Source organism: Myodes glareolus, chromosome 26 (assembly GCF_982192425.1).
Source record: "Myodes glareolus chromosome 26, mMyoGla1.1, whole genome shotgun sequence".
Lineage (NCBI taxonomy): Eukaryota > Metazoa > Chordata > Mammalia > Rodentia > Cricetidae > Myodes > Myodes glareolus.
Window position 1 is genome coordinate 22,081,461 of NC_142051.1, and position 26,570 is coordinate 22,108,030.

A 26,570-nucleotide genomic window follows, 5' to 3' on the forward strand; every position below is an offset into this window, starting at 1 on the left:
CTGGAATTGTTATTCTCCAAAGCGTTATAGCAGCTCGACTGAATGGCAACTAAAGGATTTGTTTCTGTTTTTTAAAAAATAACAAGTCAAAATTTGTTAAGAAAGATTTGCATCATAGAAAATAGAAGCTTGTGGCTTGTCTTAATACCAACAAACATAATTAACAAGACATCATACGAGTTAATTGACTTAGAACAAATGAATTGCTTGCTCATGTTTGCTTCTGGCCAGGCGCACAGAGGCAGCACTGTGATCACAGTTTTAAGGTGAGGCAGAGCTGTAAATAATCACAGCTTCGCGCTTTGCTATGATTCGGCACTGAAAAGTACAGCGACAGAGGTTAGTGCTTAGTAGGGACCACCTGACTTCATGTTCATGTATTGTGCATACAGAACATGGAACTTTTTCAAGAGAATGGAAAAGAAAGTTGAGAAAATAAAGACAGTTACATAGCAGATAATAATGAAAACATTTCATTGCTATGGCTTCTTTGGTAACACCGGGCACAAACATTACTTAGCACTGATGCTAGTCTCTTAAAACTGCTCTCATAAGTTGTGATTGGAAATTGGGTTAGCAGTCCAAATCCAGGCTAGCTTAAAAATAAATCTGCATAGTAATTGTATTCATGAATCTCGAGATCAAATAAATAGGGTTAAAAATCATATTTGTAGATACATGTCTGTGTGTATCTATATATGACAGATACATGACTCATTTTCTTTGCTATTATCAGTATGCTAATATATTCTACCTAAAACATTACAAAAAAATGTAAGGAAATGGTGTAAAACAAACAACCATGACTGTCAAGTAGTAATTCCTCAATGAGTAAGCATTATTATTATATTAGTTTCTGGCTCTAGGAATACTCAGTTGTACACTTCGGAGTAGACTCCTAGAGGATGAATTAGACCAGCTAGCTTGCTGTGAGGCAAGCGTAATGCTGCTTGCATCGCTAAGATTGTGATAATTTTGACAAGCCACACATTCAGAACTGGGGATTAGGACATAGAGGAAATATGTTTTCATGGGGTGACACCCTTTGGAAACTTTAATAAACAAAAGACATGTTAAATGTCAACTGATTGAAAGAGTTCAGAATGAACAGATGCCTTGAGTTTAGAAGAATTATACGAAAAAGTAGATTAAGCAAAAAAAAAAAAATAGACATCTTAGTTCAGGAATTAACTTTCCCATGCAAGCAATGAAAACAAACCAGAAAAAGGTCACTTTCAAAGAAGCATTTAGAAGTTGACTTAGAAACAAAATTAAAGCTTCACTGGTAGGTATTGTCTTCCCAGAAACTTACTGCAGGAAACTCAGATGAAACATATAAGGATGGCAATGAAAAGAGGTGCCTATATGTCCATTGAAATGCAATCAGTAACAAATCCTAGGGACTTCAGAGCCTGGTGCTCGTCCTGCATCTCAGCCTCAAAGTCCCTGTTCCTGACATGTAATATACCTGGATCTGCCAACACCCACCCCCAGCCCTGCCATGAGCTTGGATGGTGTCTGCTGCCTGATGTTAATATTGTTTGGCCCTGATTGGGCTCAGCCATGCCTCTGTCACTTCGCCTAGTGTGGATATGCACCTGAGCCTCATTTTCCATTGCTCTGAGAAAATGTTGTTTGAAGCATTCTTATTTTGAGCAATCAGCTCCCACCAGGGAATGGGGCTCTGGGAAATCAATGCTGACTCACTGCGGCATCGGAGAGGAATGATGCAGGGCTGGTGATGGGATGTACAATGTCACAGAAGAAGTAATGAAATAGGGTTGAGTAGAACTAGCCCAGGGGCTGGAGGTCTAGGCTAGGCCCCCCCACTTTCCAGATGAGAAAATGTACCCATAAAGAAAGTCAGTGAGTGAGTTTTGGTCATACATTCTCAATAGGAATATGAATCTTTATTTCTGACTTCTTGGACTCAGAAAATACTGTCAACCATGTGTGGCATCTTCATGTCCCACCTGTAAAGACCACAGATGCTTTCCCAGCATGTATCTGCCTAAAGTCACACAAGAAGTAAGCAGCTATGACCAAGCAGCGTATGGAACCAGAAATGTATAATTATTCATTTTGCCCACCTTAGTCTTTGGAATGGTTTGTCAACAAATAACCAGAAGTATGATCTTATGGATGAAAAAGATAAAGAGGAAATAAATACAGCAACTTTCAGAAGTCATAGTAATATATAGTGCTGAGATTTCAGGATTTGGAGTCAAATTATATTATACTGTCCTTACTGTATTTTTCTTTCTTCCCACTGTAAACATATCAGGTACTTGCTATATGCCATTGATCATCTTTATCAGGGAGATGATAAGCATACTTAGCATGTATGTTTGCTTATGTGTGTGTGCTTATGCAAAGGTAAAAAATTTGCCCTATATTGTATAACCAGCAAATGCACAGGCAAAAATTGAACATACAACATTTTTTTCATAAATCTATAAGATTCTCTCTGTGCCTTCCCCTCTGATGTATTGTAGATTTTCCTTGATTTATGACTTTCTTTGTTCTGTAAAACTATGACACTCATGGAACTAATCTAAGTCCCCAACTTTCCAGTTTCCACGCTGTAATATAGAACTGAGGGAGAACAGATTGTATGTCCTAAGTCACCGTAATCACTCAAAATGGCCCCAGAACAGACTCTCTTATTACTTATTCCTTAAAAATACAAACAAAACAAACCACCAACTACACTCTATTCTTTTAAGAAATTTTATAAACTTTATTATTTAATAGTGTGATCATATACATAAATAAGAAATTCCTAGAGTACTGTTGGGAAATGATTAAACCATCCAGTCTACAAAGAGAAGGTCAGCATAGGCAATCCGCCTCTCCTCCACTCCTTTTCTCTAACAGCTTTACTGTGATACTAGAAAATTCAGCCTGGGAAATGGTACAATTCAATATATGTTTTAGAGGAAAGTGTTTGGAAAAGGTATATCCATCAAGGCTAATCTCATAAACCTTCGTTGTCCCAAAGGAACGGTGTATATATTAGTTATCACATTCTATTTCCTCTTTCACCTTTAGCTTCCATTTTACACTGGAAGAAAAAGCAAAGGAAGTGTTATCTTCTCACTTTTTCCTAAAATAGAAAAATTATTTAAGATCTGTTCGTGTATTAGGTCACTTCAATCCACATACTGAATATCATTAAGTTATAATTGTGCCTGCTATAGGTAGCCTCAGAATAATAAAGCAAACATTTATAATTTTCTAGGATAAGAATATCTCATGAATGCCGATTTTAAAAGAGAACTTCTCTCCTAAGATACATACTGGGACCATTCAAACCACCACTGTATTCCTCAATCCACAGGCATCAATAGTTACCCCCTCATAGATAGTTTTCTTCTTCCTTACCAGTAAGGTTATGTTGAGATATTGGGGTTGTGAACTACAAAGCAGATGAATTCTAGAACATTGCAAGCCCAGGCTTTGGTATGGATGTAATGAAAACCATTTGTCCCACCCTCAGAATAAAAAAAGAGTTATGTGTTGAAAGAGTAGACTCCAGTGTAACGTTTTGAAGCTATGACCAAGAAAGAGCGAATGACACTTGATGTTCTGATGATTAGGTTCTGATCCAATATGATTAGTTCTCTTAGGAGGTAAAGATGAGACTCCATCTCATGCGGGATGTGGGTCCACAGAGTACCAGAGCATCATGGGTGGACAGCCTCAGATGAAAGCCATCTGTAAGCCAAGGGAAGAAGCTTTAGAGACATGAAACCTGCTAATACTTGGAAACTAAGCTCCCTCCAGCTCCAGAAGTGTGAAGAACATGAAATCCTTGGTCAAGAACCTTCTGTGGTGCTCTGTGATGATAGAGGAAATGATAAGCATCAACCCTGGAGTTTATCAGGGAGCTGTAACACTATCTCTAAAAATGCTGGGAGGTGCCTTATCTGCCAGTATCTGTGGCAATATTCAGGTTGCAGCCTCATACTTTAGCCTGCAAGCAGAATTGAAATAGTCCATGTTAACTGTGGACTATTAATTTAATTGTGAATTAACAGGACACAATTACAATTGTTGTAGGAGGCTGCTTGGCTGCTTATTTGTTTCCAGCTGCTCAGCCCTGAAATAATCACACAGAAACTATATTATTGGCAATATCGTTTGGCCAATAGCTTAAGCATGTTTCTAGCTTGCTCTTACATCCTACACTAACCCATCTCCATTAATCTGTGTATCTCCACGAGGCTGTGGCTTATTGGGTAAAGTTCTGGCATCTGTCTTCAGTGGAGCTACATGGCTTCTGTTTTACTCAGCCTTCTTTATCCCAGCATTCAGTTTAGTTTTTAATGCTTAGCTAAGTTCTGCCTTGCTACAGGCCAAAACACTTTCTTTATTCATTAACCAATAAAAGCAACATAGTTAGAAGGACCTCTTGCACCATGTTATTTAATTATTAATAAATACACCATATGAATGTTAATTGTTTAAAATGTGCTTCACTACACATAGTTAGATAACATACATTTCAGAGCACATTATTGATTAAGAGTATTTAATACACAACCTGGAGAAATTGCATGCAGCCCCACACTCTGAGCCACTATTACAATTTTATTTTTAATGACAGAGCTGATTTTTTTGTTAAGTGATAATAATGAATTTAAAACTTCCCCCCAAAATCACCACAGATTGTTAATGAAATATATCTTCCTTCTAATAGAAATGTTAGAACACTTTGAAGCAAGTTCTCTCAATATCCCTTATAATCATCCACAATGCCCAGGGGTATATAACAAAAGTGAAGACTATAAGAACATGCTGTACAAGGGAGCAAAAGGAGAGACAGAAACTCACAGTTTACAGCAGAGATTAGAGTAGGATTGTGATGAGTGGGTACCAAGTTTTGATCTTTGTAGCTGTCACTGTTTCAACATTTAATGCATTATTTTTAGGACAACACATACAACAAAATTTAAAAAAAAACTAAAAAGGCCACAGTTTGCCTACAGATCTATAATTCTAGAGCTAGCAGGATGGAAAATAACAGCTTTGCCTAGGTTTTCTAATGCTTGTCAGCTTGCAGAGGTGTGACGCATGCTAACAATGTCTTTGTTTAAGTTCCCTGTGGTAAAGTTTTCCAAAAGTTGGAAATTAATGCTATGAATTCCTTTTTCTGGTAAACAATTCTAGCAAGAAGAGTGGGGTTGGAGATAACAGGGTGATAGATTTTATTGTGAACCTTGTCTTTCAAGGAGATATCCTAAACCCAATTTTCAGATAAGACAGGGAATCAGTGTTACTGGCCTTGATAATATTCACCCAATAATAAGAAATAAAGACCACAATCCTGGTTATCTCTGTCTTATCCTAGAGCAAGAGTAGCTTACTCTAAGACCTGTTGTACTGTTTCTAATTTCCCTATGAAGATTGTAATCACAGGAACCAAAATCTAGTTATCATATTTATAAACAATGTAACAATGATACAACCACATAAGCCTGGTAGCATACCCAGGATATTTGTATGTTTACTAGGTGTAATTAAGTCATCGCAGAATTTCTGAGTAGAACAAACACAGCAGGAAATGAACTTGCTTCTTAATCCGCTAGATGTTAGAATTAAACAGAAACACCAGAGCATACAAGAAAAGCAAAATGGGCTTCCATGGGTGGTGACAGTGTACTCACTGTAAACCAACTAGGAGAAAACAACACATTTGCTTGGCATGCTGAAAGTGCACTAAGACCAAAATGGAAACGGTGACACGTTTAATTAGAGACTTATGAATCTATATCTCTCCTTTTCTTGGGAGAATAGTGGAATTATAATTTGGACTCTTCAAGAACAGTATGCTCTCCTAACCACTGATCCATCTCCACAGCCTCCTTGTCTTCCTTTGTCAGGTGTGAAGCCATTTGGTGCACTTTGAGCCAATGCTTATTAGGTAGGGTTGATGAGAAATAGATTTCCTGATGATAAAGGATAAACTGATATGTACCATTTGACCTTTTCTAGGATATGACATCTACTGGAAACCATTAGGGTGATGATACACACTAGGGATGAGAAGACAAACAATCTGACCTTGTGCTGTGTATCTGCCAACTTTGATTTGTACCTTAGTTTCTCTTCTAAGATTCTATGGTTGAAAGTTTTATTGATTATAGTAGTCTGAGCTGATGTCCATGGTCTCCTAGTGTCTGCCAAATATCTGTCTAGGATCTTCAAGCTTTTAGAGTTTCTATTGAGAAGTCGGGTATAATTCTGATAGCTCTGCCTTATATGTTACTTACACTTTTTCTTTTGCAGTTCTTAATGTTTTTTCTTTATTCTGTACATTTAGTGTTTTGATTATTATGTAACATGGAGACTTTTTTTGTTCAGTGTATTTGGTGCTCTGTAAGCTTCTTGTACTTCTAGAGATATGTCCTTCTTTAGGATGGAAAAATTTTCTTCTATGATTTTATTGCATATATTTTCTGTGCCTTTGAGCTGGAGTTCTTTTCCTTCTTCTATTTCTATTATTCGTAGGTTTGGTCTTTTCATAGTGTCCCAGATTTCCTGCATGTTTTATGTTAGGACTTTTTGGGAGATTTGACATTTTCTTTAACCCATGAATCTATTTCCTCTTTCATTCAACACCGAGATTCTTTTCCAAGAATCCACAAAGATGACCCCAACTAAGGCTCCTAGCAGTAGTGGAAATAGTGCCTGAACTGGTCATTTCCTGTAATCAGATTGGTGACTCACCTAATCGTCATCAGAGAGCCTTTGTCTAGTAACTGATGAAAGGCAGACGTAGAAATCCACAGCAATGCACTGAACCAAGCTCAAGAAATCCTGCTGAAGAGAGGAGGAAAGACTGTTTGAGCCACTGGTGGATGGTCAAGGTCATTACAAAAGAACCCACAGAAGCAACTAAGGTGGGCTCATAGGAGCTCACGTGTGACGCGCTTCCTGACCAGCAGGAATGGACGATCACAAAATCAAGAATCCTTCTCAATCACAATTTATTAGAGCTCCTTGATTAAAAGGGGGAATGGGGAACAGGGATGATGAGAGAGCGAGCGAAAAATCCAAAGACAGCCGCTTTTCTAGGGTGAGAGGCTCGAATGCTGATTGGTTGATGCCATTCTGCTAGGACCCAAGGCCACAGGACAGGTCAGGAGACCAAGTCTCTTGAAATGCAAAACAAGGCTCCGAGCACAGGCAACATCAAAGGATATGTATACCTCCAGGCTGTAGGACTATCTCACCAAGGTGACATCCTGGCAGCTCCCTACACTCACGGATTCTGGACCTAGAGCTAGAGAGCCTCCCTGCAACTTTCTTAGGCCCTCTGAATGTAGGTGACAGTCTCTATAGCTTGGTCTATTTGTGGAGCTTCTAGGAATGGGATCCGGACCGGATACTAATGGTTGGATTGATTTCTTGGAACCTATTCCCCATGCTTAGTTGCCTGACCCAGCCTTAATACAAGGGGAGAATCTTAGTCCTACCTCAACTTGATATATCATGCTTTATTGACAACCATGGAAGGCCTGCTCCTTTCTGAACAGAAACAGTGGAGGAGTGGATGGAGTTAGAAAGAGGGGAGATTGTGGGAAGGAAATGGGAGGAGAGGAGGGAGGGTAAACTGTTTGGCATGGAAAATAAACGAAAAATTGTAGTAGAAATGAAGAAAAAATAATGCATTGCTTTGTGAAACAGATGTGTTTATAAAAATTATTTGTTAATAATTTACATTATTTTGTAGGGGAAATCTCTATATAAAACAATTCCTATGAAATTTTTTATAACATCAAAAAAATTCATTAGAGAAAAGAAAATGATTCTGTGGTTGAATATGGTGTGTCTGAACTGGAACTCATACTGATACTTGGTTTCCCAATTCATCAGTAGGAGTATTGGCCTAGACAGATGTCTGTGGGCCACAGAGGCTAACCCCTAATGAAAAGACTGATGTTTTATCGTATAGGAAGTAAGTGAGCACTTGATCTTGGAGGAATGAATTCATCGCTGCTCTAATTAGGCAATTTATTCCCCATGTTTTATGCCTTCTGAAGGCTTCTGATCATCTCACTCACAGATATTCCTGTCACGTGACAGCATCTGTCGTTTTATAACTCAGCAGGAGACCCTTGCCAGATGTGTCCCTCCACTCCTTAACTCTGCTTCCAAAGCATGTGAGCAGAAGACTTACTTCTTTGTTTACAGCCCATCCAGTTTCAAGTGGTTCATTAGCCAAAGAAATTAGTCCAGAGGAACTAGACTAAGACAAAATCTAATTATTAGGTGAAAAAAATAGAACTCATTTGATTAAAGTAGATTTTACTGCAACTCTACACTGTATATATGCTCAAGATCAGATGTTAATGATATGACTGAATCAACCTGGACATATTAGATGATTGTTCAATGAATATTTTCCTATTCATGTAGAATTTTTTTTTGCTAAACTGGCCTTCAATATGATGAATTAAGATCCAAGTATAATATATGTTAATAGTTATAAAAATAATATAGTTACATGAACATAGTAAAATTCACAATTGGAAGAAATAGCAGTGAACAACAAACAAATAGTGAAGTTGGTTGTTTACAGTAGCCCAGAATAATTAGACGACGAACGAAGTTTTCATAGACTGTGAGGGAAATGCTATGTTGGCTCTAAGGTTACAAGTAGCTAACTTTACCAAGCTTTCAGATTCAAGATGCTTGAGCGCTTTGTGTAGAGATTGAACGCTTTCTGTGCAGTTAATGTTCACGTGTGATCATTATAGTCTAAAGAAATGCTGAGAAACTGCACACCACCCAGACAAGAATGGCAGTGACACAATGATTAAAGGGCGGAAAAGTCTGTCTGCCCAGAAAAGGTTGAAAGAATTGGCATTTAGTTTCTGGCTGAGCAATGCAACTGTTTTCCTCAAATACACGAAGTTCTTTTGATGGTTTGAGACTATGTGAGACTGAAAAAAAAAAAAACCTGGCAAGTTTTTTGTAGATCAGTCATCTACACAATATAAATTTGCCATCTAACACTATCTGGAGTCATGCCCTAGACTAGACTAATTATCATTTGTTTGAGAGTTTTAGACTTGGCATGGGATAAAGATGCTTAGATGACTTCATGTTAAATATGTTATATTTGCTGCTTTAGTGTTATACAAATATAATAGAACTGATTTTGATGGAAATTTCACTTAATAATCAAGCCCATCACAGTGGATGAGGTAGACCTGCTCACAGCAATGTTAGGTAGGCACTTCCTTGCTACAGGATCTCCTGTCTTCAAGTATAGCATGCTTGTTATTGTAGAGTCAGCTCTCACCCATAAAAACTGGTGAGGATCATACCACTTGGAAAGTCAGTTTCATTTTACAGCGGGCAGGAATCTGTCATTAGCCTGCTATTCTGTTGTGAATTCAACAATGTAGCCACAGCTTGGTTTGGGGGGAAGGCTTGAGAAAATCACCATCTCTCAGGGGAGGACGGTTCTGAGTTCTAATCATTTATCTTATTAAAGAAAAGATGTTAGGATAAGACTAACAACTTCTCTTCACAGTGGACTACATTAGCATGGATACTAGCATATCAGCATTTCCATTCTTAAAAATTATCAGCAGAGTAGCTAACGACCCTATTGGAGATAGAGCTTTGCCTCCACTATAGTTCAGCGTACAGTTATTCATTTCTAATTCCTTTTCTTAGAATTATTTTGACTTTTAACTATTTCTTCCTCTAGAAATACAGAGTTTCCAGAAGATAAGTTCTTTAGGGAACTTAAGACTGAAATTGATCTTGGGTATCTGTACTCTTCATCTCTTTACACTAAGGCTTCTTCTTCTTCTTCTTCTTCTTCTTCTTCTTCTTCTTCTTCTTCTTCTTCTTCTTCTTCTTCTTCTTCTTCTTCTTCTTCCTCTTCTTCTTCTTCTTCTTCTTCTTCTTCTTCTTCTTCTTCTTCTTCTTCTTCTTCTTCTTCTTCTTCTTCTTCTTCTTCTTTTTCTTCTATTTGTTCTGAGCGTGAAAGTCCTTTTAATTTCTTTACTGCAGGCACAATGGCATTCAACTCATCCATTTCTAGGATTTTAAGAAGATCATTAGTAAAAGCTTGAAATGCTGGAAAAAATTCCTCATGTTCTTCCAATTTGTTGATAATGCTTTGTAGGTCTTCAGTTCCTAAGACCTGTTTAACCTGTTCATTCACATTCTCATTAATCATCTTACACAGTTTTCCAACTATGCTGACCACCACACACAACAAGGATGGACTGTCTAGTTATAAGAGCTCCAGGAGGTCTCTGACCACCTGGTATACCATTTATTCATCTGGGGACAGACTCCATTTAAAGATTGAACATCAAGTAGCTTTTGGAAGTGAGAAACAATAGCTTCTAAACTTTGAAAGTTTGGCATGTTGTGGCTCTCCTTCTTGTTCTCAACCTCTTCCAACATGGTATCTACCATAAACAATAGATGTTCTACTTTGATACCTTCATTTTCATCCAGTTTCTTTACATGATGTCAAGGTACCAAAACTGCAGACAGTATTTTTAAGGACTTATACAAATTCTTTACTAGCACAATTTGATGGTTTTCATCTTTCCACAGTGGTGCAAAATACTACCACTGTCTAATTTCAGAACCTATCCACCTTCCAAGAAGAACTCCCACACTCAGGGATGGAGAGATTGCTTAGCAGTAAGAACCCTTTTTGGTCTTCAGAAGACCCAGGTTAAGTTCCCAGTACCCACATGATTATTCAAAACTATAACTCCAGTTCCAAAGGATGTGACAACCTCTTCTGACCTTTAAGGAAGTCAGTTCATCTGCCCACATTTTTACCATAGGAACGAGATGTTCAAATCTACAATCTTGAGCAATACCTTTATTGTTCAATAAATATATCCCTTGCCCTGTTTATAAATAATCCCCGGAGCTCGAGGATTGTGAATAATTGAATTGATGCTGCACAGCAACTGAAAGTATCTCTGGTCAATTAGGGCCAGTTGATGGCTGTCTTTGCTGGCCTTGTCTTTTTTCTCCAAACCATAAATCTTTTTTTGACCAATAAGCTCTTGTAATCTACAGCAGCACCAACAGCAGGACTGGAACACTAAGGTTTCTTATCCTAGGAAAACATCTTCCTCTGCCACAGACAGCTCCATCCTGTGCTTCTGTTAATCTTCTCACAGGCAAAGCAACTGAATTTTATGCTGTTATGACACCGAATGAAACTTAAGCAAAGAAGTTGACTGAATTTGGTTAAAATCTCCTGACGATCCATATTCTTTATGGAAGGTTTTTATATTTAGTTTAAATGAATATTTCCTGTAACATTCTATCTGATTCTGACATCCTAAGCAATCCATTGGCAAGGTCTCATCTAATTAAATAATGTTGTCAGGCTTGGAATGAATTTAGTTCAATCTTACAGTTCAAATTCCATAAGCATTGTAACAAACAACTTTATAATACATGACAAGACTATTAAAATAATCAATCTAAAAACCAGACTCTCAAAAGCCCTTCTAATGAAATTGTTTGTAATTTATTCATGAGTAAATATAATTTCAAACAGAACAAATCACATGCTGTATCATTCTGAGAGGTTTAATTTTTTTTCTAGCTGATATATGTGTCCTTCAAGTAACTCTTTCTTATGGTAATGACTTGAGATAGGAATTCTTTGAAAAAAACCACAAATACTCATTGTTGCATTAAATAAATAAATAATACTAGATCATTTAGATTTAATTAGCAAATCTAATTTTGTCCATCTCGATGATATGGAGATTTAGAAAGTAATTATATTCACATAATAAACTCTTTTGCATGAAATGATCAATTAATGTAGCCAAACAATGTTTTTAAAGTGCAAGCTTCCAGTATGTTCAACCAAAATCACTTTGGGTGAGTTTTGTGATGATTAACTTGCTGATTATTGGTTTAAGCCAAGGTGTTCATACTGACCATATGTGTAATTAAGCTTGTGTTTCTTATTGTCCTAGGACCACAACATCATTCTAATGTCATAATTTTTGTAGTTTCACTGTCTTGAGAGTTAAATTATATAGTACAAAATAATTTAGTTAATAAGATTTATATAGCTAAACTATGGCCTCCCTCAACTTTATATGCTCATTAACTATAGACTTAGCACTTGAAAAATTTTTTGACATATTCACAAAGAAGATAATTTAATGTTCCTAATATTGCTGAAACTCTGCTTATAGAAAAATCTAACCTGTATTTTTATGCATAATTGAAGTGATTCTTTACCAATCTATGTAGCTATTTTTAATGCATCTATAACAAATTTCTAAACAACTGCCTTGGATCTGTTGTTACAATAGCCAGATTATCTGATTGCAGTTAAGTTTTCCCTTATCGTTCTGACCTCCTCATAATTGCTTAGATTAATGCTAGTAAGACTGGAGGAAGTGTCAGTCAGCATGTCAATGCTGGTTTTCACTATGAACTTTGTAATGGCTGCTTTACTGTATTTTTCATACTCTGCTTAATGTGATTTTGAAGCAGTTACTACATCTGAACTAGAGTAGGCCATGTAGGAAGTTGTTTATCATAAAACTTGATGTTCAGCTCAGCATCATCCCAAGTAAGAGCTCACATGATTCAAAATTAATTACAACCATTATTAATTAGAAATGTTTAGTTTTGTGCTTATACACCACTATCCTGGTACGGGAAAATTGTCTGTATTCTGTCAATCATGTTTTAAATAAATGCTGATTGGCCAGGCAGGAGGTATAGGTGGGTCAACCAGACAGAAAGTAGAGGTGGGGCCATTAGAACAGGAGAATTCTGGGAAGAAGAAAGCTCTTCCTGCATTCCTACCCAGACCACTGAGAAGCAACATGTGACCTGCCCTGCTGAACCATGTGGCTAACATAGATAAGAATAATGGGTTAATATAAACTACAAGAGCTAATATGTAGCCTGAGCTAATGGACCAATCAGTTTTATAACTTATGGAGATCTCTGTGTGATTTTCCTTGGGGCTTGCTGGCTGTGGGGAACTGGGCAGGACATAAACCCCAACAAGCAGGCCCCTTCAGTGTTACACTATAATATATTAACTATTATATTCACCTGAGGGCATTTAAATAACCTTATTCATACAACCCAAAGTGATATGAAATATTAATTTAAAAATCCACTGTATTTTAACAGTAAGATGTCAAAATGGCTTAGAAGATATGGGGTTAAAACAATTAACTCAAGTCTTACATTTTTTCTTCCAGTATCACTTTTCTCCTGTCCCACAAAAAGAATAAGGAGATAACTGAGATAAGGTGCAGAACCAGTAATTAACACAAAAGAAACAAAAAGCAAAATGGAAATGGAAATTTTCCAAGTTAATGAAAATACAGCATATCAGCTCATGGTGAACAGAATCGTTTTCTACTTTCATCGGTCCATTTGTGACTGGATATTTAATTTTTATATGATTAAGCATATAATAACTCAAACATTGGGTATGTTTGTGTTCAAAACTGAGAATTTGGCAGAAAGGCAAATTCCTCCTTGCAGGAATTAGACTAGGTGTACTATACATGGCTCCCAGAGCATAAACAGGAAACTAAAACAAGATAGAGTAGGCTTAATTTAATAGAGAATTTTGTGACCTAATATTCCTGTCTCAGTAGAGTATGAGCAACTAAAATCATCATCCTGATATTCAAGAATAAGCTTGGTCATCATAAGTCAAGTGTAGTAATTCAGGGGTTTAACAACTAAGAATACATCAAGTAAAGTGATACATGATGTCCTTTCTCTGGATATTAACTAAGATAATACATATAGAAATACTTTGAAGAAAGTATATTTTGCGTGGTGATTATCTTAGGTATGATCACTGAATTAGGACTATGTATTGAAGCCTAATGGGGTCACCAATGGGTCCAGCACCAAAGACAGTGACAGCCTCTTTCCTGAATCAACCAGAAGATATTAGTTTACCGCTGATGGAGAGAGCCCCTGAGAACTTCTTCCTCTCATGTACAGATGTTTATGGACCCGTTCTCCTACAGACTCAATTTTGTCATCCTCAGATATGAAAAGTTCATGATAGGCATGGCTATGCATTGCTCACAAAATATCTCTCCTTTTTGCAAATCTTCTAGTTCTTACATTCTTTCTTCCTCTTATGCAATGTTCCCTAAGTGTGGCTACCAAAGTTTCTTCCCTTCTCTCCTGGCGATTCGCAGGGCCGTGTGATCTCCCACTTCCTGGAGACTGCACTAACTCTGGCTTGAGGGGATAACTTAGCAAGAACCTGGTTCTCTTTGTTATGGTGATTCCACTTGTATTCAAGGTCTTAGCAGTGGGCCCTTAGCCTGCCTCCCCTGGAAGGCTTTAATCTTCTCCTCCTGCTTCTGGTTGGGAGGAGGCTTTGCATTTTCGGTCTTTCTAGCCCACTGGTATAAATATCTGTCTTGAGTTTAATAAAGTGGCCATTTACTCTTGTAGATGAGCCAGGTCTCTTTGTGTGTGTGTCTTCTTTTCCAACCCTCAGGACAATCGTCCCTTCTCGTGGGCCTGAGTTCAGGAAGCGCGCAGCCTGGGTCGGGCGTGGGTATCCGTTGGGAAACGCAGACTCCAAAACCTAAGTGCTGGAGAGGCTGGTATAAGTTTGTGTGTGTGTGTGTGTGTGTGTGTGTGTGTGTGTGTGTTTTATTTTGGTCAGGAAACAGTAGGTTTCTATATGGGGTTTTGTATATGCCATTCTTTTTAGATATCTTCTCCACATTCTTTTCCACCACCTCCATTGTTAATCTGTGCATCTCGACTCTTCTTCTTCTACTTTAATATTACCTATATTCCACTATATCCCTCCCTTTAGGCAGCTTCCTGATGAGATCTTTCTATATTTGTGGCCTCTACAGGCATTCTGTGTTGATCATTCAAACTTAGAGATTAAAAACAAGAGTCCACATAAAGCAGGGAACAAACAGATAATGTTTGTTTTACTATGCCTGGGTTATTTCATCAAAATTATTTCCATCAACTTTATCTATTTACCTAAAAGCTTTATAATTTCTTTTTTTTTCCTAAAAAATTCTCTTGTGTATTTGTATTACATCTTCATTACCCATTCATTAGATGATATGTATCTAGGTAGGCTATGGTACAGCTATTACAGTCCTGGGGATGTACCCAAAGGACTCTGCATCCCCTTACTAAGATGCGTTCTCATCCATGTGTATTGGTGCTCTATGTACATTCCTAAATTTAATAACTTAACTAGATTACCTAGAATTGATGCAATATAAAAATATTTTAGGAAAAGTAGATGAAATATGTGTTTGTCTCAACATTGTGAGACAACTTTTTTAGTTTTCTACTATAAAACAATCTTGAAAATGTTGCTTATGTATTCTATACTTCATGAATTTGCTACATTCTTTTAATGAAGTGCAGTTAAATAAAAATAATGCAGAAAATAAGCACTTATACTGCATACAAGCATTGCATCTATTTTATAGAGAGTGTTTATAAAATGCTATAAGACATATTTTTCAATTCTTAAACATAAGAAATTTAAAAATGCAAATACAAAAATAATTGTGTGTATATAATTACTGTCTAGAAATTAAATAACTTCCCTTTAAACTAATTTTAGACTATTTCTGTGCCTACTCAATTAAAAAAATATTATGATAATGGTCATACTCAGGTACATGTGAATTTACTGGGAAAATTACTTTCAGACTACTTGAAGGAATTGTAAACTACCTTCAAAACATTGGTGTGACTTTTTAACAATACCGTTATTATTGTTTTGCTTTGATGAGCATTTTTTCTTAAACTTCTTTCTTCTACAAACATCTTTCATAAGCAAAGCTCCAATGACTTTTAATCTAGATAAATCTTTCCAACAATATTTTTATAGAAAATGGTTTTTAGACATAGAGAGTCTGAGTACTATATAATTTAATGTGTCTTTTCAAGTCAAGAGGGGTACATGATTATTGCCAGTTAGAAAGCATGGACTCCTAATATCAGGGCTCCTATCTCGAATTGCAGGCCACCGTCTATACAGAAATCCTCTTCACTATTGCCTGTGTTGTTTGAATAAAAGTGACAATGCTGTTCCATGGCTATTGTGACTTCCTGAGCAGCATCCTCCTCTTTGCATGTCACGAAGATCTTCCCTCTGTCACTGTCTATAAAATACCCAGCAGACATAGCTGGATTCTGCAGAAAGGTATCACTGACAGTGGGCATTTGTATCCTGAAGGGCCAGAAATTTTAGAATCAGATCATTTGATCAAACTTGACCTCCTCCTCTTTGTGATCATAGCTACATGAGTGTTTAAGGTACTTCGAGTTCATGTTCTCATCTTCATGATGGAAAAAAATAATGTGTAACTTGTACTCTTCATGAGACCAATTAGGGAAAATGTCAGTAATGAGCTGACACTTTGCAGGCTGCATGCAATACAAGAGATGCTTACCTTTGGCATTCTCTCCCCCATTTTTTTCTCTGAGAAATCCATCTCATGGGAATTCAGTCTTAGACTCAATAAGCGGAAGACAATTATTTTGTCTTATGGCATTTTTCATTTATGGCACATTTCAGTCTTTCTCATTTGATGTAAAGGTCAGCCTGGGTCTGTACTGAACTGTTAGCCACTGGGAATTTTGCCTCTCCATCTCTTCATCTAATTTGCATACCAACTAAGAGCCAAGTTCTGACATGTTCCTGTACAGCTCCTGTATGGTTGGATGGCAGGTGCCTAGAGGAATACCTAAAACTTGTCAGCTCTACAAGCTGCCTTAATATTAAATGTACCTCATGAAGGTTAAACACTTATGGAAGACTTATTGGCTTTCTTGCTTTCTCTTCAGCTTCTGCCAGACCTCCTCAGATTTCTGACATTGCTTCCTAAATCATCAGAGGCCAATTTCTCTGCAGAAATCTGTGAAACACACATCTCTGTTGCTTGCTCTGTCACTATTTCTGGAAGACCTGGATATGAGTCAACTGATTCTTCCATCTGTTTCTTCTCCTAATCCATGACCTCAATCCTCTTCCTTTTGAGTTCTATGCCCTTGAACAGCAATCATTGCTTGGGACCTGACTCAAAGCCCCTTCCCTCATTTTGACTTAATGCTCTGCTGGATCATTTTCAAGGCAAGGGAATTCATGTGAATTCTCTTCTGACAGTCTTAGATAACCTCTTGCGCCTCCTTCTGGGTCCTGCTCTCAAATTTCCATGTGGTTACAGGCTAGCTATATTCCTTTTTATAACAAAACTGAGATGTATAAATGTGAGAACAAAGTTAAAATATGAAAGATTTATTCACAAAGATGTATTTAACTCAAATATGAAATATTTGAAATATACCCCTATTGAAAATTGTAGATTTATTTTGTGTGTATATTTTTAGTCCTCTACTATTATAATTATAATAAAATGTGGTGATGAATGGTTTTCTGTATATGTTATCTTCTCTACAAGCTTGCATTTTTTCAGACTAAATGACTTTTTTATGGAGAGTCAATGCATTTCCAGTTGAAGGCCCATTATTATATACATTAGTAATGTATATAAAAACATTTCTTACAAATGCATCAACAAAATTTTGTTGTATATTTTAGATCTTTAATATATGTATAACATATGTACAAGAGGTTAAATATTCATGTCATTGGCAGTGATTAACACTTTACGTAATATCCTTTTATTCTGATTTTGCTTTCATATATTGAAGAGATATTTTCCTTTTAACCCACAAACAATAGCATCCTTTGGTGTGTAAAAGCTAGGTATTAAATTTCTTTCAATTTAGTTACTTTTCTTTTTTTTTTTTTAGTGAAAATTGGTTTTTGCCTTTTGTAATATATCCCGATTGCACACACCCCCTTTTCTCTTCTCAGTTCCTTCCCACCTCCTTTCCCATCCAAACACACCCCCATCTGTCATTAGAAAACAAACAGGCTTCCAAGGGAGAAAATAATCTTTTTTTAAAAAAAATATAGTGTAATAAGGTGAAATAAAAACATGTTGGGATAGGATAAAAAAAACAGAAGGATAAGAGCCTAAGAGAAGGCTCAAGACACATATATGTGCAGAGATCAACTCATTGACACACTCAGGAATCAAATAAAACAGTGAACTAGAAGATATATAATACATACAAATGACCTATAAGGTTAAAAGAGAGAAAATTAAATAAAAATTTTTAGAAATTTGAGATAAAGATTTTTAGAAAAACTGCTGACAAAGCACACAAGGCAAAGATCATCCAAAGATGCCATTGAGTTCATTTCCTGTTGGCCATTTACTGCTAGGTATGAGGCCTACCTTTAAGAGAGTTTGTATCCCCCAGTAAGACTCCCTTGGCAAAACTAAATTTTCATTTGCAAGTGGTTTAAACCAGAGATAACGTCTGGGTTAAGGATGGAAGCATGTGTCTACCTCGCCTTTCAGTTCCGGAGCCCCATTTGTTAGCGACTCATGCAGGCCCTGTATACGCTGCCACAGTCTCTATGAGTTTATAAGTGTGTCAGTCTTGTTGACTTTGACAGCCTTGTTTCTTCGGTGTCTTCTCTCCTAGCTTTTACACCCTTTCTAGCAGCTCTTCCCTAGGGTTCTCTGTACCCTGAAGAGAAGGAATTGGTAGAGATACCAATTTAGTGCTAAGTGGTCCAAGGTCTCTCATTTTGCTTCTTATCTGGCTGTGAATTGCTGTATTTGCTCCCATATGCAGCAGGATGGAGCTTCCCTGATGATGAATGAGCAAGGCCCTGATGTATGAACAGAGCAGAATGTCATTAGGAGTCATTTTATTGCTACTCTTTTCAGTAGAACCGTAGCATTTGGTTTGACCCTTGATTCCTGGGCTATCTAGTCTTATGTTCTTGGTTACTAAAGTCATGTCAAGTCTGGATTCCATCTCATAGAGTGGGCCTTAAGTCAACTCAGATATTGGTTGGTTACTTCCACAAGCTGCGTGTCACCGAAGAAACCATTGTAGACCAAAGAGCCTGCATTTCCCCTTTGCTAGAGTACAAAGGACAGGCACTAGCTCTACTTATCCAGGTTCAATGAGTTATACAGGTGCTGTCTTCAGCAATGAACACTTGCTGTCAGTTTGAGGACAGCAGTCTATAGCCTTGGCAACAGCCTGGGTTGTTTAGGGTTCCAATGAGATGAATTTGTCCAACAGCTCAGTTAGATGTAACCTATTCCCAGTACGGGAAGTTTCATTTGGTGACAAGAAATATATAGGGAAGTCTCAGTCTCCCCTATTCTTTGGCAAATATGTTTATAGACCACATTCAAATATGCATGTATTTTAGGAAGTTTCTACTCTATTGGGTTTAAAGAAAACCCCTAAATAACCTTTAATTTAAGCACTTTCTCCCTTTAATTTCTCCCTTGTGTCCCTCTTTCCTCCTTCTCTTCTTTACTTAATCCTTTGGTTCCAGTCCCTGAATCCATACATAACTATGAATTTTATTCCACTTCCCCTTGGATCTCTATCTGTTCCCTTGTAGTTCCTTAAACTATATACAACCTCTTTCAATTTATTGATTGTATCTTACTTATCATTAATTCAACAGCTACTCTCCACATGCAAGTGAATACATACTGTACTTTTTTCTGTGTATCTTGGAATACCTCAGGATAATTTTTTTCCCTAGTTTTATTTCATTTACCAGTGAAGTTCATGATTTCATTAATTTTAACAGGTGAGTAGTATTCTACTGTGTAAATACACCACATTGTCTTTAACTATTAGTCTGTTGAAGGACATCTATGTTGTTTCCAATTTCTGTCTATTACAAAAATACCAGGAATCAACATGATTGATGTGTTGGGATGAAATGTCCTTTTGGTATTATACCAAAGAGCAGTATAATTGGATCCTGAGGTACATGAAGTCACATCTTCCTAAGGTTCTACCACACTGTTTTCCATAGTGGCTGTACAAGTCTCTACTACTATAAGCAAGGGATGAATGTTCCCCTTACTCCATATCCTTGCCAGCATGAGCTGTCATTTGTGTTGGTGATCTTAGCCATTCTGACTGGTATTAGATGAATTCTCCAAGTAGCTTTGATTTGTATTTCACTGATAGCTTAGGATGTTGACCATTTCTTTAAGTGATGCTTAGCCATTTGCATCTCCTTTGATTAGAATGTTCTGTATAGATTTGTGCCCTATTTTTATTTTTTTCAAAGTTTATTAAATTATAAAAGTTTCCATTTCCGCCCCTCCTCCTAACACCCTCCCACTCCCCCCACTCCCTCTCCTCCTCCCTCTCCATCCCTAAGAGCAGTCAGGGTTTCCTGCCCTGTGGGAAGTTCAAGTTCCTCCCCGCTCCCTCCAGGTCCAGGAGGTGAGTATCCAAACAGACTGGATCCCAAAAATCCAGTATATGCAGACGAAACAAGTCCCAATGTCATTTCACTGATAGCTTAGGATGTTGACCTTTTCTTTAAGTGATGCTTAGCCATTTGCATCTCCTTTGATTAGAATGTTCTGTATAGATTTGTGCCCTATTTTTAAATTGGATTATTTGGTTTTGTGATCCCTAGTTTCTTTATATATTTTGTATATCAACCCTCTGTCGGATATGGAGTTTATGAAAATCTTTTTCCATTTGTAGCTGCCATTTTGTCCTATTGATGATATCCTTTGTCTTACAGAGGCTTTTCAGTTTCATGTGGTCTCATTCATTAATTATTAATCTCAGTGCCTGTGCTGTTGGTGTTCTGTTCAGAAAGTTGTCTTCTGTGCCAATACATTCAAGGCTATTCCTGACGACTTCCTGTTCTGCCAGGTTCACGGTATCTTGTTTTATGTTGAGACCTTTAATCCACTTGGACTTGGATTTTATGCAGGATGATAGGTATGGGTCTATTTGCATTCTTCTACATTCATCCATCCAGTTTGAGGAACACCATTTTGTTAAAGACGTTGTCTTTTTTATCCAGTGTGTATTATTGGCATATATATATATATATAGTCCATAGGTGTGTAGATTGATGACTGGGTCTTCAGTTTGATTCCATTGATCAACATGTCTGTTTTTATGCCACTACCATGCACTTTTATTACTAAAACCTGAAATTGGGAATGATGAGAACTCCAGTACCTTTTTTACTGTTTGGGATTTTTTTCAGCTATTCTGTTTTTGTTTGTTTGTTTTCTCATATGAAATTGAGTATTGTTCTTTCAAAGTCTGTAAAGAATTGTATTGGAATTATGATGGGGATCTCATTGAACCTATAGATTGCTTTTGGCAAGATGGTCACTTTTATAATCTTAATCCTACCAATCCATAAGCATGGTAGCTTTTTCCATCTTCTGATATTTTCTTCAACATCTTTCTTCAAAAACTTGAAGTTATTTTCATACGAGTCTTTCACTTGCTTTGTTAGAGTTTTCCCAAAATATTTTATATTATTTGAGGTTATTGTGAAAGGTGTTGCTTCCCTTTCTCAGTCTGTCATTCATGTATAGGAGAGCTACTGATTTTGTGAGTTAATGTAGCTACTTTGCAAAGTGTTTATCAGCTGTAGGAGTTCCCTGGTGAAATTTTTAGGGTATGTATATTATAATATCATCTGCAAATAACAACACTTTTGACTTCTTCCTTTCTATTTTTTATCCTTTTTGATATTCTTCATTTGTTTAATTGCTCTAGCCAAGACTTCAAGTACTATATTGAATAGGTATGTAGATAGTGGAAAATCTTGTCTTGTTTCTGATTTTCTAAGAAATGCTTTGAGTGTTTTTCCTTTTAAGTTGATCTTGACGATTGGCTTGCTATAAAGTGCCTTAATTATGTTTAAGTATATTCCTTACATCCTCATTCTCTCTAGATTTTTTTTTATTATGGGGTTGCAGGGGATTTTGTAAAAGGCCTTTTCTGTATATAATAAAATGATCACTTTTTTCTTTCAGTTTATTTATGTGATGGATTACATTTATCAATTTACATATGTTGAATCATTCCTGAATCTCTGGGATGAAGCAGACTTTGATCATGGTGGGTGATCTTTTTGTTGTGTTTTGTTTATGATTTGAAAGTATTATACTGACGTTTTTGCATGTGTAGTTTTAAGGGAAAATTGTAATTCTTTTGCTCTTGTTAGGTTTTTATGTTGGGGATCAGGGTAACTGTGGCCTGTTAAAATGAATTGGGCAAGGTTCCTTCTGTTTTAGTTTTGTGGAATAATTTGAGCAATTATCTCTTCTTTAAAAGTCTGGTAGAATTTTACGATCAAACCATATGGCCCTGAGCTTTTTTTGTTTGTTTGTTTGGCAGACTTAATGACTGCTTCTATTTCTCTATGGATTTTAGACATGTTTAAATCGTTTATCTGATCTTCCATTAACTTTGCTAAGTGGGATGTATCAAGAAAAGTGTCAATTTGTTTTTTTTTTTTTTTTCAAATTTGCTGGCATACAGGTTTCTAAAGAGTACCTTTATAATCCTCTATATTTCTTTAGCATTCGTCATTTCTCCCTTTTAATCTCTAATTTCGTTAATTTGAATAAATTATCCTCACTCTTTGGTTAATTTGAATAAAGGTTTGTCTATCTTATTGAGTCTTCAAAGAATCAGCCCTTTACTTCATTGATTCTCTTTACTGTTTTTGTTGTTGCCTGATTCTATTTTATTGATTTCAGTCCCGAAGTTTGATTACTTTTTGCCATCTACTACTTTTGTGTATTATTCCATCTTTTTGTTCTAGAATTTTCCGGTTGCTGTTAAATCAGTTGTATGAGATGTCTCCAGTATTTTCATGGAGGAATATAATGCTATGAACTTGCCTCATAGAACTATTTTCATTGTATTCCGTAAGTTTGGGAGTGCTATATATGTTCATTCAATTCTCGAACCTCACACTTCAGTATCTGGGGTCAATATGTGATTTAAGCTGTAAATTTATGATTTGTGCTTTCTTTTGTCAACATGGGTGACCACGTGTTTGGTGCTTAGATTTAAGAATTGCAATGATCTCTTGGAGGAATTTGTCTTTGAGTATGTAGTGTCCTTCCATTTCTCTTTGGGTAAGTTTTGAATGTTTTAATTATTATACGGCAAGGGGAATTTCTTCATTTCTTTTCTAGTCAAATCCAATTAGTATTGCATCATGTTTTGGCTGTATGTTGCATGATAGGAACTCTTCTGTGATCTTGCCAGGTGTGACCACTGAGATGCCTGGTAAAATGTGCTTCTAGGCATTAAGTCCTGACATTAAAGAATGAAGATAGGATAGGAATGGCTAAGAGAAACCACAGGATACCAAGGTGTTCCAACAGGACCTGCTTAGTACCCTGGGAAGGAGGCAGAGAGTGAGGAGAGGCCATGCAGGTCATCTGCTACAGAGCTTGGGGAATTGAAGTTGGAGGAAAGATGGGAGAATGACAAACTAAAGTCTGTCTACCTTGATGTCTCAAAGATCTAAAGACCTGCTTTGCTGGTCTACTTGTTTTGCTGGCAGACTTTGCTGCTGGGTTCCCAGGGAATGCCTGAGGATTTGGGGGCTGAAATAAAGTGATGAATTGGGGGAAGGAAGGTTGATGGGGAAGATGTGTATGATCCACTGGAGATAGGTCACAGCACACAGGGAGAGGAAAATACAGTAGGTGGTGTTATTGGAGCTGGGAGTAAGTCTAGGGCATTGGATCTAGAGATAAGGAGGGAGAGGTGAAGATCTACATCTAGCCTACCTGCCTCCCGTGCCTTAATGCAGGGGTTGAATTTTCAATTTTCATTCCTAGGAACTTTTAGTACATGCTTTCCATTATATATACACTGGAATATAATTTTAAATTATAATTTTATAATTAATATATATTAATATTAATATAAATTAAATTATAATTTTATAATTAATATATATTAATATTAATATAAATTAAATTATAATTTTAAATTCACCTCAGTTTATTATCTTATTAGTATTATTTAACATTATCAAATAAAATTGATAATTTCATGATTTCAAAACCTTTTAAATTTTGTGTGTTTTTATGGAGATCAGAAGTCCATGTCGGGTGTCTTCCTCTACCGTTCTCTACCTTGTTTTATTGAGAAAAGGTAGAACTGTAATTGAAGCTCACCAACTGGTTAGGCTGCCTGGCCAGTGAACTCCAAGGATCCCCTTCCTTTATTTTCTACTTCTAATGCCAGAGTTATAGGCTCTTACCATCCTATTTGGTATTTACTTGGGTGCTGGGGACTCAAACTCAAGTCTTCATGCTTATACTTCGCTAGCCCCATGAATTTAAATTAACTAATAATAGTGGGGGAAAGACGGCTCCATCATGCTATAAATGATATAAATTGTTTTTAAAAATAATTTCTGGATAATTTAGATTAAAATACAGGATATTTTAGAAATAGATTGTCCCTCCGACGTCTTCACAACCGCCATTTTCTACGAAAGTTACGGAAGTGTATTTTCAGATGAGGAGGAGCAGAATGTGTTTAACTGGGTCTAGGCTTGTGCCTCTCTCCACACTCAGAATGGTTGAGTCATGGCATTCCTGCAAGACACCCTTACCATTTTCTGGGTTCTTTTGGGAGAAATGTTTACCTCTCAGCTTTAGTTTGTTTCTTTGTGGTACAATATGAAAAAAATGTCTCCTCCCAGCTAGGACTCCAAGGAAAAGTAGAAAGGGTGCTTGAACTGGCCTTCCCCTGTAATCAGATGGGTGACTACCCCAACTATCATCAGAGAGCCCTTGTTCATCAACTGACATTGCAGAAATCCACAGCCAAGTACCAGGCTGAGTTCCTGGGATCCAGATGAAGAGAGGGAGAATGGATTACAGGGGTGGGGCGCAAGATCATGATGGGGAAACCCATAGAGACAGCTGACCAGAGCTAGTGGGAGCTCAGTGGCTCTAGACCGACACCTAGAGAGCATGTATGGAACAAAACTAGGCCCTCTGCATGCAGTCAACAGTTGTGTAGCTTGATCTGTTTGAGGGAACCCTAGCAGTGGAACCAGGCTCTATCGCTGGTGCGTGAGCTAGCTCTTTGGAGCCCATTTCCTAGTGGGATGCCTTGCTCAACCTTGATACAGGGAGGAGGGGCTTGGTCCTTCCTCAGCTTCATTTGTCAGGCTTTGTTGAGTCCCCGTGGAAGGCCTCACCCTTTCTGAAAAGGAGATGGGGTAAAGGTTTGGGGAGCAGGAGAAGGAAAGGGAGGGGGAACTCTGGTTGGTATGTAAAATGAATAAATAAATTAAAATAAAAACAGTAGTAATTGCTGAGTTTAAATCACAGTGTCTATCATAGAGTTGAATTCAATTAATCACTTTAGTTACTGAAGTTTGACTTCAATTATGTGGCCTTTTAGGTTGGAAGAGATTGAAACATGTAAGAATATATACATTTATATTATACAATATAAAGATAGTGTGGAAATTGGGTAATATGAATCATCTAATGTAAGGTGATAAGTGATAGAACAAAAAGGCAACTGAGCGGGGGAAAGGAAGCTTTGGGGGATGCTCTTTCCTCAAACATTGGGAGAATAACCTTGGGAAATTTATTGACTGATGACAGTGAAGTGGTTACTAGTGGAGTATAAAGCAAACTATGGAAAACTCAACTCACACACTGTGAGAAGGGGCCTGGTATGGCTGCAACATGCATTCCAAAGTCCATGACATTTCTCTGGAGAGAAGCTGAAGTTGACATTTGACGTGTGGTGCCAGACTTGTGTCTTCCATTAGCATTATGTTGTCTCTTCGCTCTTGTACTTCAGCAGCTTGGAAAGGTTTGGCTCTTCCCAAGTGCTCAAAGATCTCTTCTCAGTAAACTTAGGCATGAAATGCCGTTGTCACTCTGGGAATGCTTTTGGGAGAAAGACACAAGTCAGCAAGTTCCTTTGGAAGTGGGTTTTGGTTAAATTATCCAAAATGACTTGTCAGAAAATCAAATGGCAAGGGTGAAATCATTATCCAGCTTCCCTTATTGTCACCTTAGTAAAACTGCAGGAAATGATAGAAACCGATCAATCGTTTCTGTCTATGAATAGTAATGTACTTTTGTGTGGCTTTCAGAATCCGACGTTGTGCAAGTTATTGTTGGTGAGGGAGTTATAGAATACAAGTGGTACAATAAGGAAGTCACAATGCATTCTTTAACACCTTGTATAGTAGTCGTTTTATTCTTGATTGAGCCATTGTTTCAATGGACTAGTTAAAATGTTGAATGTCGATAAAATTGCATTCTAAATATTGCAATATAAAGACGGTGTAAGAGTTGTTACTACTAGTCATGACAGGAATATAGCATTCATCTTTAAAATTTATGAGCTGGTTAAAATACAGGAAAGCAATTGTCATGTCCTCAGTTACCTAAAATGTGCCAGCTGCAGATGTCAGTACACACCTGAAGAGATAAATATGAGGGTAAATAAGAAAGTGTGCATAAAGCCATTAACACAATGTTTAGCCCATGGAAAGCACATGGTTCTAGTTAGTAAAGATGGAAAATCTAACATTAGTTTCTATCGTATACTTCTACATGTTTGCTTCCACACGAATTTAGAAGTGAAACTTATTGACATATATCTATGTG

At 37.1% G+C, this 26,570-nt stretch overlaps 1 pseudogene; it reads right to left on the minus strand.

The window, feature by feature from the left end:
- The window catches only part of LOC125389699 (centrosomal protein of 70 kDa-like), an 80,969-nt pseudogene that overhangs the window by 37,786 nt on the left and 16,613 nt on the right, over nucleotides 1–26,570 (minus strand).